Genomic DNA, 16,023 nt, shown 5'->3' with positions numbered 1-16,023 from the left:
AAAATTTAGTCTCCTACCAGCAATTACTCCTCAGAACTCATGTTTTATTCAGTCTGTAAATCTACTGTGTCATTCATAGTGCTGTTATACCTGTGACATTGTAATGGCAAGAGTGAAAATCAAATCAACATTCTGCTCTCAGAAAAAGAGCAGTAGATATCAAAGTAATGAATATAGAGTGAACATATATGCAAATGGCCTAGGAGAGCAAATAAGTTCTTGGCATTTCTCATTTTGAGCATAGATCAAGCTAAATTTCATCATGTGAAAGAAGCTTATGTGGTTCATCTGCCCTGGCTGTAACCTCACAAGGAATGATTTAAGAAGCGTTTCATATTCTTCCTAAAAAAAATAGGTAATGATTAATAGATGTCTAACCTGGCAAGAATAGATAAAGGATTGTGATGGCAGAAAGATTCCTTTCTATTCGATGATGTGATGACTAGACTCACAAATAGGGAAACAGGGAGGATGGAACTTTTTGGCTCTACTCTGTTCCTTGCAGTTGCAGCCAATAAGACATGGGGCATTTTTTCCAGGAGGGTGGGTGGGTGATGACCCAGTTTCCCTCGAAAAACATTTGGTGACCTGAACTTGGTGGTGAGTCTGTAGGTCTCACTGATGTGCTACTCTCTGGTAATCTGTATTTCTTGGGGCAGACTTGCCTTGTGCCATGGACATGCCCTGCTGCCTGCCCTGGAACCAAAGATGTGTCATAGTGCTGGAGGAACAGTGAGTGTTGGGGGAAATGCGTGCTCAAGTCTTCTACTGCACAAGGTCAGACACACAGGTGTGTGCACCTGGACTAAGGCCCTGGGCAGTATACCTAGGCTGAATATAGATAGACATAATCTGCATGTCTTGGCTTTGCTTGTTTGATTGTTTGTTTGTTTGTTTTGTTCTTGTGTATTGAAAATATACATTGACTTTTCAAATACTTCCTTCACTGACTTTTCTCTGATGCAACTTCCTGGAATGATTTTTGTTGTATTCATGCCTCATCTTTTTTGAAGCTGGCCTTTGAAACTGTAAGTGGTACGTTTTGCTCAGAACAATTCAAATGATGACATCTAAGAATGGTATTTTGAGAGCAGATTCTGTCTTTTAAAAGCCTGTATATGACATGCTGCAAAAAGTAATCATATGGGCTGTGTCAATTGTTGGTTTGATTCCACAGGAAGCCACCTTTGCTTATCTGAGTGAAAACCCAACTTAGATATGTGGTATTTTTAAGAATTCAGATAGGTAGTTTGCAATATGAGATGACATGTAGAAATAAGCATTGGTACAAACAAGGGAAAAAGATGAAAACACTTGCATAAGCAAAAAATATGTTATGGAAGGTCAGAATTTTGTTCTCCGTGGATGTCAAAAGATGGGATGAATAATATCCTTTGTGCAAAGAATACCTCACCAGAGGCATAAAACAGATGTCAAGTATGTACTGGGAAGGTCTGGGTTATCTAAAGCATATTTGGGTTGAGAGATTATATACTTTGTATACCAGCACTTCCTAGCCTTGAGGCCTTTGAAATATCACTGTCAGTAAAAACTCTGAAACCATGAATTATGGAAAAAAATGTTTGAAGGAGAATAGCACAATGATATAATATTTAGATATGCATCTCTGTAAGGAAATAAGTAAAATATGTGTGAATAAAAGTAAGATATGAATGCTTAAAAAAATGTAGATAAAAATTATTTTGACTACACTAGCCAACATCCTTGGATTTTTTAGAAAAAATATTTGATCATCTATCTGTGATTAACCAGATTAGTGTCAGAGGATTGATTTCCTAGTTGATATGCTCTGTGACTTCTTTAAATTGAACTAGAAGAAAATCAAAATCTGTATTTATATTTGTATCAATAATACATTATATTCGTATCAAAAGCAACTTTTTTGTAATTCCTCTCTGGATAGGAATACAACAAATATTCTTGGGCATTTGCACCAAAGAGCTGGCTAGGAGGATTCTTTTGTGGCTGAGAACAGAGACTGCAACAGAATACAGAGGAAAATAGTAACAACTGATGTAGAAGTAGAAATGGACAAGATTGAGGTGAGAGGTTTTTTTAATTTCTTTTTTTTTTTTTCCAAGATGGCTTAAGTATTTTAAAAGCTTATGGAAGAGGATTGTGTGAGAGATGACAAAGGTCTGGACAGCACTGAAGCGTGACCTGCAAAGTGAGCAGCACAGAAAGCTCTGGTGAAATGAAGAGTAAAAGCCGTGTACCAGGGGGAGGAACAGGAAACCTGAACAGAGGATGGAAAGAGGTATCAGCTGACTTTCCTAGCCTTCACTTACAAGGCTTGAATAGGTGAAGTCAGCTTTTGCTTGGAATTGATAAATTCTGACCTGCTCAGTAGAGCCTGAGCTGGTGTTGTTCATAGCAGTGCTTGTGCAGAACAAACAACCTGTTCTTCAGGAGATTCATTCAAATGTCTGTGCTCTCATTCTTTCAATTCAGTGTTATCCAACTAGTTTAGGTCTCTCTCTTTAACGTTAATTTTGGTAAGAATGGTAAGAATTTTAAATGGGAGCTGAAAAAAGACCCCAGCTTTTTTTGTAGACTAGAATGTCTTCCCTGAATCTAAATTAAAATCACTTAAACAAATGGATTCTCTAATTTCTGTAGCATTAGTTCAAAGAAATCACAACACAGGGATTAGTACTCAGCAGACTTCTTATTTTATTATATAAAATAATTGCCTTTTAAATAGTTTCCAAATTAACATTTTAATATCCCCCTGGGCTTACACATTTTAGAAACATAATATAACTCAGTACTTAATACAGAAGAACCCTATTTCCATTTCTACTAAATTAGTCTCCTGTATAAATTTAAATCATTTTTAGTGCAAGCAGCAGTAGTTCTTCTTTTCCAAGTCTTATACTAGAAGCAAAAACTGAACATTTTCATCAGAGGCCATTTATTAGTTGAAGAGCTTAATTTCTTTGTATTTCTTGGTAAGTTATTTGTGAAAAATAGTCTCTTATGTTTCATGTCTTTGTGTTTTATTATATTTCATCAGGGAAAAATATAAGACAATATATGCAGCTCAATTTTCTGGTGACTTTTGCATATTAAAAGCCATGGATAACAACAATTATATATAAAATTCATTTTTATCTGTTAAAATTTTTCATTTCTGGCTTATTATATTAAATATAGATACGTTCGGGGGTTTTTTTTTTATACTTTCACATAATTTTTTTCAGTAGTGCATCTTCTGATAGTCAGAAAACCTTTCCTCTTTTCTCATTGTGTTTATCTCACACTCAGGCCTGAAGCAAATTTATCACTCTGTCACACTAACAAAACCAGCTAACGTAGCAAGAACTTTAAACTAGAATCAAGATGGTAGGTGGGAAAAGATTTTGTATTTGCCTGGTACACATCAAGCAGGACACAAAAAGGTGAAGGAAGTAAAGGAGAGGTATCATACGGGTGCAGTAGCTCATGAGCCAGCTGTCTCAGCTGTCTGTTGGCCCCCAGAACACAGCTGGAGAACATGGCATGCTGCGGCTCGCAGTGAAGCTAACAACTGGGATGATAGTTGGAAAGAAGGTACTCAGGAAGGACAGGTAAGGCAAACAGGGACGTTGCCGTATGTTACATGAAGTCAGACCCTTCCTGAGATGCAAAACAACTTACTGGTTACTGGTAATGGTTAAAGCGAATGTTTTAAAGCTGTGCAGCAGCCGTTTCTACACATAGTACCTAGACCAAAGCGATATCTGGGAGTTGGCAGAGTGAAAAACATGAATAAAACCAAGTATGAATATTTGTCATGACCTATGTTTCTTGACCCTCTGGCACAACAGCTCAGGCCTTGGCACTGGGTGCACCTGAGCTTTACTGCCTGTGCTCTGCCCATGGAAAATCCTGCATGAGAGCACTCTCAAATAGTATTTATTTTGTTCCCTAAAGAACTTATACAAATGTTTCCTTGCTGATTTTCCATGTGTAAAACCCCATCTCTGAAATCAAAGGCAATTTCCTATTAATTCTATTAAGGCCCAGAAAACTCTCTGGGACAGATGTCTGCATCTCCTGTGAAGTAGTAAAACAGTAGTAAAACTACTGTAGTAAAAGTAAAACAGTCCAGTAGTAAAATATTTCTCCATAGTCGTTGCAATTGCAAAGTAGACGACCTTAATTCTGCAGTGATCTAAAACAGTTAAAAATAGAGTTTATTGTCCTGTCTATTGAAACTGCTGTTAGTGTGATTCAAGATGCTGGAAGAATACTAAAGAGAGAGGCTACTAAATTAGCTCTACTGGAGGGAAAAAGAAAAAGAAAAAAAAAGAAAAAAAAAAAAAAAAGAAAAAGAAACCATTAACAGAATATTCAGAACTCTTTGTTTACTCCTTCAAAGTAGGAGGCTGAAAATTGCCTTATTTGAAAGAATCTTGAAAAATGTGTGTAGGGAGCAGAGAATGTTACAATGCATGTTTATGTGAATTGAAGGGGCACGTGCATGGTGGTAAGGAGGGTTGTTAACTGATTGTGAATATCAGGCTGCAAAACTTTGAGCTGCAAACTCAGCCATTGATGCTGGTAAGAAAGAGTGGCGGATTTGTAAAGCGGGCTCTTGCAAGAAAATGCAAAAATTGCAAAGTATGTATTTTTCTTGTAATTGTAAGATGTGTAAAGCTTGAGAATTTTTGGCTCCAAACTGGACATCACATACTCGGTAAGTAAAAGTACTTCAGAAAAGCTGTATTGATTTGAAAGTCACAAGTTGCATATTGAGGAGGTTTACAAGAATCTTAATCCAATCATTTGTCAGTGGAGGCAGATACAGCCCTGCAAATGTAAGTAGATTTATTTAGAAAAATCCAACCCAGTAAATCAAACCCAAGCACTTTTCTTTTTAAGAGGTGGATATGAGGTTAACTGTAGCTGCCTTCAAATGTTGGGAAAACTCATAGTAAATAAATAAAAACCTCTGAGGTTTTCAAGGGAGTTTAACTGCTAGTTAGAAGACCTTAGCTATTTAGTTCCCTCATCTAATTTATTCTCGTGCACTTTTTGTTCAGAATTTTGCTGAGCAACCCATGGCATTTGTAGGCTGTGATAACTGGTTGGTTTGTTGTTGTTTTTGGGTTTTTTTTTGTAATCATGATAACAGGGGTAGGTGCATTCAGGCTGCTGTAGCTCTTTGTGATTGAGTGATGAGAAACCAAAACATCTGCCTCTCATTAAGCCAAGTCCTGACTCATTCTGGGGTGGATATAATCTCTTAAAGCATTCCAATATGGTAAGAGCATTGACAGTTAATTCAGAGAAGAGGAGGAGAAACAGAATGTCAGAGGAAGGGAAAAAATAGGTGAATGAGAAATTGATGTTGGGGACTCACTACACAGGAGACTGCACCAGTCTGAGGGGTAAGAGAATGTAAAACAGTAATGAAGCTTAAAAGACTCTGAGGTTAGATTACAACAGATAGTGCTCCTACACTCTTAAAATAATTAGTCTGTACTTTTCCTTATCTATACATTTCTCCTGCACACATTAATTATGTAATATTCCTGATCTGATAGGAAGCAGTTTTATTACAGAGTTCCTTGAGAATGAGCAAAATGCATATAGCTGAGTATATACTTATCTCTCTTTGGGAGGACAGTTGTTTCCTGAAAGAAAGGGACTCTAACTGGCCATAATCTGATCCTTCCACTTTGTGATGATGTGCTATGGAACTCTCTCAGATCAATCTAAAAGCTATCTAGAATTCAAGTTAGAAAATACAGTTTTGATATAGATAAAGAGGTAAAAATGCTGTGGTTCCCATCCTCCCTTTTGTAAACTCTCATTTGTCTAAGTAATCCTAAAGCTTATTCTATGTATTTTTTGTTAATCACTGCAGAGGTTACTTCACCATTTCGAAAGCTAAGATGAATCCCAGCTCATATGTTACTTACTAAAATTGACATATGCTGTGATGACTACCCAAAGACAGCCTTGTGACCATCACATCCCAAGTCAGTCTTGGTGACAGAAAAGCAACTCCTGTCTGTTCAGTGTGACAGACACAGCTGGGGACTTGGATTATCTCAGTGGAAGGCAGATCCCTGTACTGCTTTTGTACTATCAGCTACAGAAACTATTGAAAACTGAGCTTGTTACCCCTGTAGGCCATCTAATCTCCTAACTTCCTATGATCAACCCCACTTTGAGTCCTCTAAAATGTTACACAACTTGTTAGTCTTTAATACTTTTTCAGCCTTGAGTGACTCTTGAAGTTACTACTGTGTGGGTTTGTGCACTGGTATGAGAGGTAACAGACCTGACAGCTGCAGTAAGAAGAAAATGAGCTATCAATACTTTATAGTTCCCTATGTTTCTTGTAGCTGTGTCTGAAAGCTCTTGGATGAAAGTCTTTATGGAGAAAAACACTTCATCACTTTATGTACATGATACCACCACTTATTTTCAGATTTTCTTGTAATTTTATAACGATTCTGAGAATTTAATAGATATTAAAAAATAGTAAGTGCTTATTAGATGATAATATATCTACTTCTTTCTTTTGGTGAGGCAGTATGATTATGAAATACAAGGAATAGATATATATTGTGTTTATGTATATATCTACAGATTTTTTAACAATAGTTTTACTTATGGACCTATCATTTAGTCCCTATCTCATGTAGTCCAGTTATAATATTATTTTCCAGTTTAACTCTGACTTTGGAAAATATTCTCAAGTAATTCAATCAGAACTAGACTATTGATCATTGATAGAAGTCATCCCCACTTCATGTTGAATACTTCAGGTTAACCAAGTATAAAAACATTGCTTTTTCTATTCCCTTTGGGAAATACATTATAAAAGACTTTCCAAATGCAGAGCTCACAGTGATTAGTTTTATCAGTGAAGTAATAAAGAGTCTTGCTGATGTAGTATACTGAAACTATGCTGCTCTGGTGTGACTACAGGAGCTGGCTTTGAGTATTAGCACAGTCTTGGTTTTTACATAGGCTTAACATGGATTTGTGTCCCGTATTTACCTCTCATTGGTAAGTAATGAACTGATGTATGCTGCTAAGCACAGCTTCTTATCTAGATAAATATTGCAAACTTATGTGTGAACTTAAAGGAAATCAATGCTGTAATGGCATGCAGAGTCAGTGGATGACATGTGGCATGAGTTATTATTTAAACTGATGTAGAATAATATCACAGATTGTACAGCAGTGGAAGTATGCTAGTGCTCATGTAGTTGTAACTGGTAAGAAAAGAGACTTTAGGAACAATGTATCACACTGTATATATATACATATATATATAACCCTGTGTAGTTTAGAAACTCTAAGTGGAAGTGAAGACAAGTTCAAAAAAAAATTTCTCCTCTTCCCCCCTCCCAAGAAATTGTTTACTGACAATTGCCTATTTAATTTTTGTCAAGGCAGAGGGATTTATTTTAACTGTAAAGTAAAAATACACAGAGATGTAAACTGCTTTTGTTCTGCTGCTCCATTCTCTGCGCTTGGAGAACAGCAGATACTTTGAGTGTTCATTTTGTAGCCATAGAAGAGGTAATTTATGTTGTCTATCTGGGATTCTGTAGGGATTCCAGAATGAATATTTTAAAAGATACAATTTTTTTAATTATTTTATTTTATTTTAATAACAGATTTTGTAATTCTCAGTCTCATCTATCTGGTCAGTAAAATAGCAGGTAAAGTGCTAAGGAACTTCTCAAGACTTTCTTATTTCCTTTAGAAGAAGAGAATGATGATGTTGTTTTTTTTTTTTTATAAGTTGGCAGACCACACAAGTTACATTAAAGCAAAGCAATCTTGCCTGTAAATTAACCATGGTGTGATCTGTGTGTGTTCTGCTTCTGGCCCATAACTTTTGTCACAGACTGGACTAACAAGCTGTGCTCACAAGTAGGCATTCATGTTGTACAGTGGAATACTTTTTAAAAAATCGGTTTTATTGTTTGAAGGAATAGGTCTGGTACCTATTCCTGCTGCATAAAATATCACAGACCTTGAAAGTATCCATGGAGCTACTATGTGCTTGAAAACATCTTTTTGTAGTACAACAGAATACATTCAATATCACTGATGATCCCTGTATATTAATACCAACATTGGGATCAACAAGCATGATAAACATAAATGAGTGTCTTTTACATTGTTGGACGCAGTGGAAATCTGCACAGCACTTTATCTTTGAATTTCAGTTGCATTTCTTTCCCACTGCATGTGTTAAACTTTATTGCTGAAATAATTTAGCTTTCTCATGCAGAAAACTATTCTGATTTGTACATAGCAGCACTTTTCTCCATAACAAACAAGATGTGACTAATTTCAGTAGAAGTGTATTTAATGTAATGTATTGAACTCATTGAGTATTTTTAGTACATTCCCATCAAAAGAAGATGAAGTGCATTTCGTAAAGCTATCTGTTTCTTCAGAAGCCAACTTTTCATTTTCTTCTTCCATTTCTGGTCTGGCTTTTTTTGGCTGCTTTGATGCAGATCATGAATCAGGACTCCTTTTCCCTGGAGAAACCAGAACTTCTCCTGTTAAAAAAAAAAAAAAAAGTGAATGAATCAGATGAGAAATGTCCTGAAGCTACTAAATGTCCAGATATTACAGAAATAAATGGAAACATTTCTTAAGAGGCAATTAGATGATGGCTAATTAGATAATTGTCAGAGGTCTGGCATAGAGAAGGAGGCTAGGGGAAGGCAGAGGATTTTGGTGGATTTCCAATCCTTTGTACTCATCTCTTTTTGTGTTGGTGTGAGAACTAAGGAAGTTCCCAGTACTTTCTACACTATTTGGTGGCAGAAGTCCTCAGTGGCTGTTGCAAATTTTCATCTGGCCCAACCCTTTGTTGCAGCACAAGCCCATGGGTTCATGGAGACCTCACTGTGAGAGAGATAGAAAGGAGCCAGAGCAATGAATGAAACTTCTTCCCCACTTTCATCAAATCTTCTATAGACAAGTTGTTACTGCAAAAATTTTGCACAGAATATTCATCTAAGTTGCAATGGCATTGCATCTCGTCCTCTGTATAACATCACTATCGTTCACAATTAGGGTCAGTTTTTGCCTCTTAAGTTTTGGCCAACCTCTCTACAGTAACAAGGCTGAAACTGTGTAACAGAACTATCTGTGAGAATACAAGGTTTTCACAGCATCCTAACACAGTTCTGCTTGGCTAAAGTGTGCAGTATGGTACTTTTCTGTCTTCTTGCAACCTCCCTATTTAAATTGTTTTATTTACATCAGCGAAAGTAGTGAAGCAGACATTTTTATAGATAATTTATAATTTTATAGAGGAACTTCTGAGAACTAACAGGGCAATTATTTCTAATCTCAATGCTAAATGCATAGGAAAGCAAGAATGTTTTCAATATTATATTTAACTAATTAGTGGCGTTTTTAAAATGCAAAATCAAATTGTGGACTCGATATTTCTTAAGCCAAATGATATTAGCTTTCTGTTTTCCATATTGCATTCACTGGATGAATATATTATAAGAAAATAAAGGGATAAAAGACCATTATTTCCTTATAGGAGCTAAATGGGGGCTTTGTAATTTCAAACCATTTTCATGCCATTGTTTCTGTACTGGAGTAGCCAGGCTCCCTGCATGTTGCTAACCAAATATCCAAAAGATCTCAAGTTTGCTATGTTTTTTTGGTTCCCATGTTTCCCTTTTGCTATTTCCTTCTCTATCTGGATAAAAAATTGGATCATTTAAAGAGGCAGTTTGTACCATGAATATACCTATATACCTGTAGTGGATGTACACCTTCTACATATGAGGGTAGTCTTACAGCAAAGCCATGTAATATTATTTTACTAGATAACCATGGCCTTAATGACAGTCTCCAATAATTAAATATATTTAAAAATCAATCTTTAGAATTTTGTGTAAGTGGCTCTTACTCATTTTGGAAACACACACCATCAAGCATTTCTATAAAGCAGTTGCAGTGTTTTGTCATTGTGCTGTTTAAGTGGTAGGATTACCAAAATATCAGTGCTGTTTGTACTTGTTGGGTGAAGTTTTTTATAACAGTCATTGTGAAGTAGATGTTCACTTAATTGATCTGATTTTGTCTTTTCCTTACAATCATTGTTGGAATACTAGATTCACTGGATGAATCTCTGCTGTTGTAACAGAGACCTGCAGAAACCCTGATTAGATCAGCCAAAGGTGCAAAGTTGTCTGAAACATGAGGGAAGGTATCCAGCTGAGTTCTGTTAAATCTTTTCCATGCTTTAAATAACAGCTCCTCTAGAAGAGCAGAATGAAGATAGTACAGTGGCCTTCTCTTTCCTTGCGGAAAGTAAAAATAAGCATACAGTGAACATAATTTTCTGGAATTAGCAAGAGCACACAACTGCAGAATTAATTACATATTGTCATTTTGACTGAGTAGATACAAGTCTAAAAGCCAAATATTTATTCAGTCCAGTATGTCAGTTTATGAAAATGCATTGATCTTTCACTTCTAAAAAGATTCTTTCACATCTGAAAGCATTTTTAAGCTTTTTATTTCTTTTTGGTTTTTTTTGTAACTTACTTGACTAGTTTTATGTGAAAGATCACATAAAAGAAACAGTGGTCTTCATCAGTAATATTAACAGAAAAAATAATCTGGGAATCATAAACATATTTCAGGAAGTAAAAGCCATTCTACCCTATTAGAAATACTGTGGCATGAGAAAGGATCTGGCAAGGCAGCAAAAATGGTTGCCAAAGAGTGAGAGTGGGGGATGAGAGGCCTATTTGGCAGAATGATTGGGAAACATGTATGGGAATGGTATTGACTTGCTTTAAAGTCATGCCAAGCCCACACTTTAGTGGCAATAACTACTTAAGGGACTAAAATCAGTAAAGATGGATATACATTTGTATTTTTAGTGCATTGCAAAGATTGCTACTTTAGCGCAGTGTTTCTTATGCTATTTCTATTTTTTAATTTGCGTGAGCCTTCCTCATTTTTTTTTAAAAAATCACCCCTCTCCCTTCCTACTGCCTTAATTTTTGAAATAAGTTCTGAGTGTCCTAAATTCCAGAACATGAATAATTTTGCACAGAAGGACTGTTCCCCATGTATCTGACCTTCTCCCTTCTCGCTCCCTGAGAAACATGATTTTAAAATACAAGAACTGTTCTTTAGCAAGCTGTGAAGAGGATTTGATGATGCAGTGATTTTCCATATCTTCTGAGAATGCTCTACTTGGAGTGTTTTCTCCTGAAGGAAGCAAAAAATAATGTGGAAAACAGTCCCCAGTTCCATACTTACATCATCTCAGTGATCTCCAAACTTACCTCAATGGTGTTCTCCCAAAGATGCTGCACTGACACTGTTTGGCAAAGGGCCTACCATAAAACCCATGTTCCTGCCATAAAGGGGGGGCAGGGAGCAAATGGGCTCTATCAGCAGTATTTGCACGATCAATCTGATAACAGATTCTCTTCCCTATGTCTTACTGTAGTAGATATATTTCACCATTTGACATGTCTTTCTGCAGGTGGTGCTAGCTAGTAAAATGTCTGAATAGAGAGCTAAAAACTACGTTTGACTTCTCATGAAACTGAAGTGTGAAACAGTGGGCATAAAAAGATACTGTAAATTTTTACTATGCTGCAGTTTCTGTATTTACACAGTAAGACTGGCTACACAGAGGAGTTATCTGATTAATGTTACTACTATGGTACAATCTTAAGCCTACTTGCAAGAACACTGTGGGAGAAGGGAGGGAATGTTAAGATGAGTTTTTTATTCAGGTCTTCCTCAAGCAGGCCCAAGTGACCAAGGGGAGTGCAGGTTTCATGATGTACACTGCAACAAAATCTTGAGTTGTATTTCAAAGGGGAGGAAGAATGCTATGGAGTGTGCTATAGTGCACTGCTACTTGTGGATCTCCAGATTATCCTGCTTCAAAATAGGCAAGTCCTTTGCAGCAGACTAGCCATAACTTGGCCAAGGCAGCTATTAGGAAGAATAGCCGTCGAGAAATACAGTACTTAAAGACCTCTGAGTAGCAGTTACAGATTTCACACTGGCTAATTAACTCAATAGAAAAAAATGGAGATTGAAGATGGTCAGGAATGGCTGGAAACACTAACCAAACTCTTCACAAAACTGTTATCTCCAATTCTGTGAAAAGAACAACTTTTCAGTTCAAGTCTACTCATTGAAAGCCATTGCTGAAGCTGCTTTTTTGCAGCTTTTTGAGGAAAGAATGACATAAATATAGTGCATCTGAGCAGGATGGAACTAGAAGGATGCAAGGAACTCTAGATATGGTATCCTCTTTTGTTATGTTTCGGCATTTTGTTTGATTGCTTTTGTTGGCCCATAGCTGACTGTTTTCATGCTAACATGCTTACTTTCAGTAAAATGTGTCTGCAGTACTGAGAGCTAAGCTTAGGGCTGGAACTCTGGCACAGCTGTGCCTAAAGCTCCTGGATCACTCAATGGCTTCTCTTGAGAATCTTTTCATACCGCTGTAATTTTGAAACAAGGAAGCATATCAAGCAAAGTAGTTCTGACTGGCATCCCCCTGTGCTGACATCTAGATACTTCTGGCAGTAATTGGAGATTTCAGGCTGAGCTGAGGACTGTGGCTGACCTTGAGTGATTGCTTGTGTTTTTTAGAGAGGCACAGCTGAAGTTTCCTGCTGTCAGCTGGACTGCAGCAGTGCTGGCTGCCTCTTGCTTTCTCCAGGTCCTAGCACAGGCTTTGGTGATTGCTCTGAAATTGCATGAGCAGTTCTCAGCATCACCTTCTAGGCAGGGCACAGTTGAGCAGTTAATTCCCTCAGGCAGTATAGCTGGCCACATTTCTCCAGAAAGATCAACCAGAGAGATCCCAAATGGAAAAAAGTCTTCATCCTGCCTGAACAAGGAGGGGTAAATTCCAACTTGAGAGTTATAGAGGAATCAAAAAAGCTAAGCAGCCTCATGAGACTGTGGAAAGCAAACACAAATTCAATGCAAGTATGAACTAAGCACATCCATTACAAAAATGTGTCATTCTAGTAAACAGAAGCAAAACTTGATCCCATTTTCTTGCCATCAGCACTATGCAGAAATCACACTGTAGTGGCCAGAAATCAGTTTTGGAATAATGGCTGGTAGGAAGGTAGCCTAGGACGTACAGCAGTATGACTAAGCTTTCCAAACAGAAATAATGTACGTGGGTACTGCACCTAATAACAAATGCACTGAGTTTCCTCAGACAAGATCTTCAGTTGGGGCAAGGCCAGTTCTGCACTATGGCTAATAGGCAAACCTACTCTCTGCAATAGCTTTCCCAGGCTAATTTGAGGGGTCTGGAGCACAGGCCTTACGAAGAACGGCTGAACAAGTTGGAATTGTTCAGTCTGCAGAAGAGGAGGCTCAGGGAGACCTTATTGCTCTCTATAACTACCTGAAGGGAGGTTGTAGTGAGCTGGGGTCGGCCTCTTCTCTCGTGTAGTGATAGGACTAGAGGAAATGGCTTCAAACTGTGCCAGGGGAGTTTTAGGCTGGATGTTAGGAAATACTACTTCTCTGAAAGAGTGGTCAGGCAGTGGAATGGGCTGCCCAGGGAGGTCGTAGAGTCACTGACCCTGGAGGTGTTCAAGGAATGTTTGGACATTGTGTTGAGGAGCATGGTTTAGTGAGAACTATTGGTGATAGGTGAACAGTAGGACTGGATGATCTTGTAGGTCTTTTCCAACCTTGGTGTTTCTGTGATTTTATGATTTCCCTGGTTGATTTGCCAGACTGATCCTATGGACCTGCCTTAACATTTCCTGTCTAACATTTGATTATTACACACACAGCTATCTTCACAGAAAACCTGAGTGTGCAATATTTCAAGTCTTTCACACTCTGTAATGTGGGATTTCTCACATCTCAGACTGTAGCTTAAGGATGAGATACATGGAAATTTTCCAGACTCCCAGGTGTGGGGTCACATTGTTAGCTGTCACAGCTGCCAATGTTCATCTATGACTGCAGTTTATAGATTTAGACAAAAAAATCTTAAAAAAAAAAAAAAAAAAAAAAAAAAAGATTTTGGATCAGATTTCATAGCTTTTATATCTGAATGGCTGTTAGCTAAATTTGAGATTTGCCTCATGCTGGTATTAAAACCAACCAAAAAGCAAGAAAACACTTCCGTCACTCCAGGGCAGCCCTGAACCACAGAGCCCAGGCGCCCTTTAAGCAAATGATGTTAAAGCAGTTTTTCCATTGGAGCTATATAACATAAGTTAGGTTGGTGTCTTCATCCTCAAAGTCTTGAATATGTAGTATTGACACATATTCATATTGTTCACAAGACAGCCAGTCACACGGAGAGACCTAGAAGTGCTTCCAAGCCTGGCAGCCCATGCCTTGCCTTTCACTTTCTTTGTTCTGTCCTGTGCTGGCCATCCCACGCTCTAATTTGTTCTGGGAGATTTATATCACTGTTTATCTCCCACCCCCATCTGTGTGATTCTCTTTCTCCTAGAAACATGTGGAAGGATGCACAGCCTAAAGGTGCAATCTCTCCCAGGCTTTGGTATCAGCACATGCCAGGCACACGGTGACTTCTCACTCACCTATGGACACATTACATTTGGTCAGAAGAACAGAGCAGTATCATATCAAGATCAAATGACTGCCAAAGTTAGATATTTTGCTGCAGTTCCATTTATTTTTTAAGTATAAAGGCTTGTTCTTGTTCCCAAGCAATTATCTATGCCTCTTAACTGAGCCTTTCTCAGGGATAGTTCTGTCTCAATACTTTCTCCTCTTCTCAACACTGTGTTAGCCACGTGCTTGGGAAATGTGGTGTTGTAAGCTTCTCAATGTTTTAACTTTTCCACTGAATACAGTTCTCTTTTTAACCAGATGAAAGATGGCTGTTTATTTCCAAAACTTCAGGGACTGACATAGCCCTCAACGATTCCTGTTCTTTCCTGGCGTCTGTTACCTGAAACAGATGGTAGAGGAGAGGAGGAGTCCTGCAGGATGCTTTCCCTGAGGAAAGCAATTGTCTTTAGTGACAGTTGGGCAAATATCAATTTGTGATTCCTGAGACACTTCTATGTTAAAAAATAATAATAATTAAAAAATCTTATTTGGAACAACTACAACTTCTCAAACTTTCCTGCAGAACAGCAGATGAAACTTCTGCTCAGAATTTTTAAATCAGCTTTAGAATTTTAAAATCCAGCATGAAATCTGTACAGATACTTTTACCTCTATATTCTCACACAGGGGAAAAAAAAAAAAAGACAAAGTCTGAAAACTCATGCTAAGAACTAAAAAAATAAAAAAAGCTTCTCTGATAGTTACAGGGTCAGAAACATCATAATTTCATGCTGAGTATGAAAACTATGGTTGAATAAACTTGAGCTCTGCTCTATACAGCAGAGCTTCTGGATATTGTTCCCAAAATCATCTCTTGTTCGCACAACGCTTCTGGAATATTTAAAAGAAATTGGAACATTTCCTTTTAATTTGAAACTTATTTAGAAAAACTTTTTGAAGCTGAGATACAACATATCATATATTGTTACAGAACCATTAACCTTCTCTAAAAACAAGGCCAAAACATACATCTGACAGTATGTGTCATAGTGTATAAAATTTAAAGCCACACTGCTATCCAAAATGGCTTAAGCTTCTCCCGGTGCTCAGCTTAAGCTGTGTCCCATGCACCGCTCCGCATGTCAATCCAGGTCTAATTTATCTAGTAAATACTATTCACAAGCCCAGGTGTTTGCAGAGATCTTTGTAGGCTCTGAACTAGGATTCTAGCACAAAATTATCACTACTAAAATTAATTCAGGAATATTAACTCAGACTGAAATGTCTTGGCTTAATACTTGAGAAAGTGAGGACAAAAGTCAGTTAGCCCAAAGGATGTTTTACTTCTGAGGGAATTTGGTTTTATATCTGATCCTGTTCCACCAAGGCAAGAGTTTTCTTACCAATTTCAGGACAAGGAGAATGTAGAATCAAATACTTGGGCTGCAGTGCTAGAACAAA

The sequence above is a fragment of the Centrocercus urophasianus genome, unplaced genomic scaffold (genome assembly GCF_019232065.1).
Source record: "Centrocercus urophasianus isolate 14NV4802_14NV808 unplaced genomic scaffold, USGS_Curo_1.0 seq_17, whole genome shotgun sequence".
NCBI lineage: Eukaryota > Metazoa > Chordata > Aves > Galliformes > Phasianidae > Centrocercus > Centrocercus urophasianus.
Note: the sequence above shows the minus strand (reverse complement) of the source record.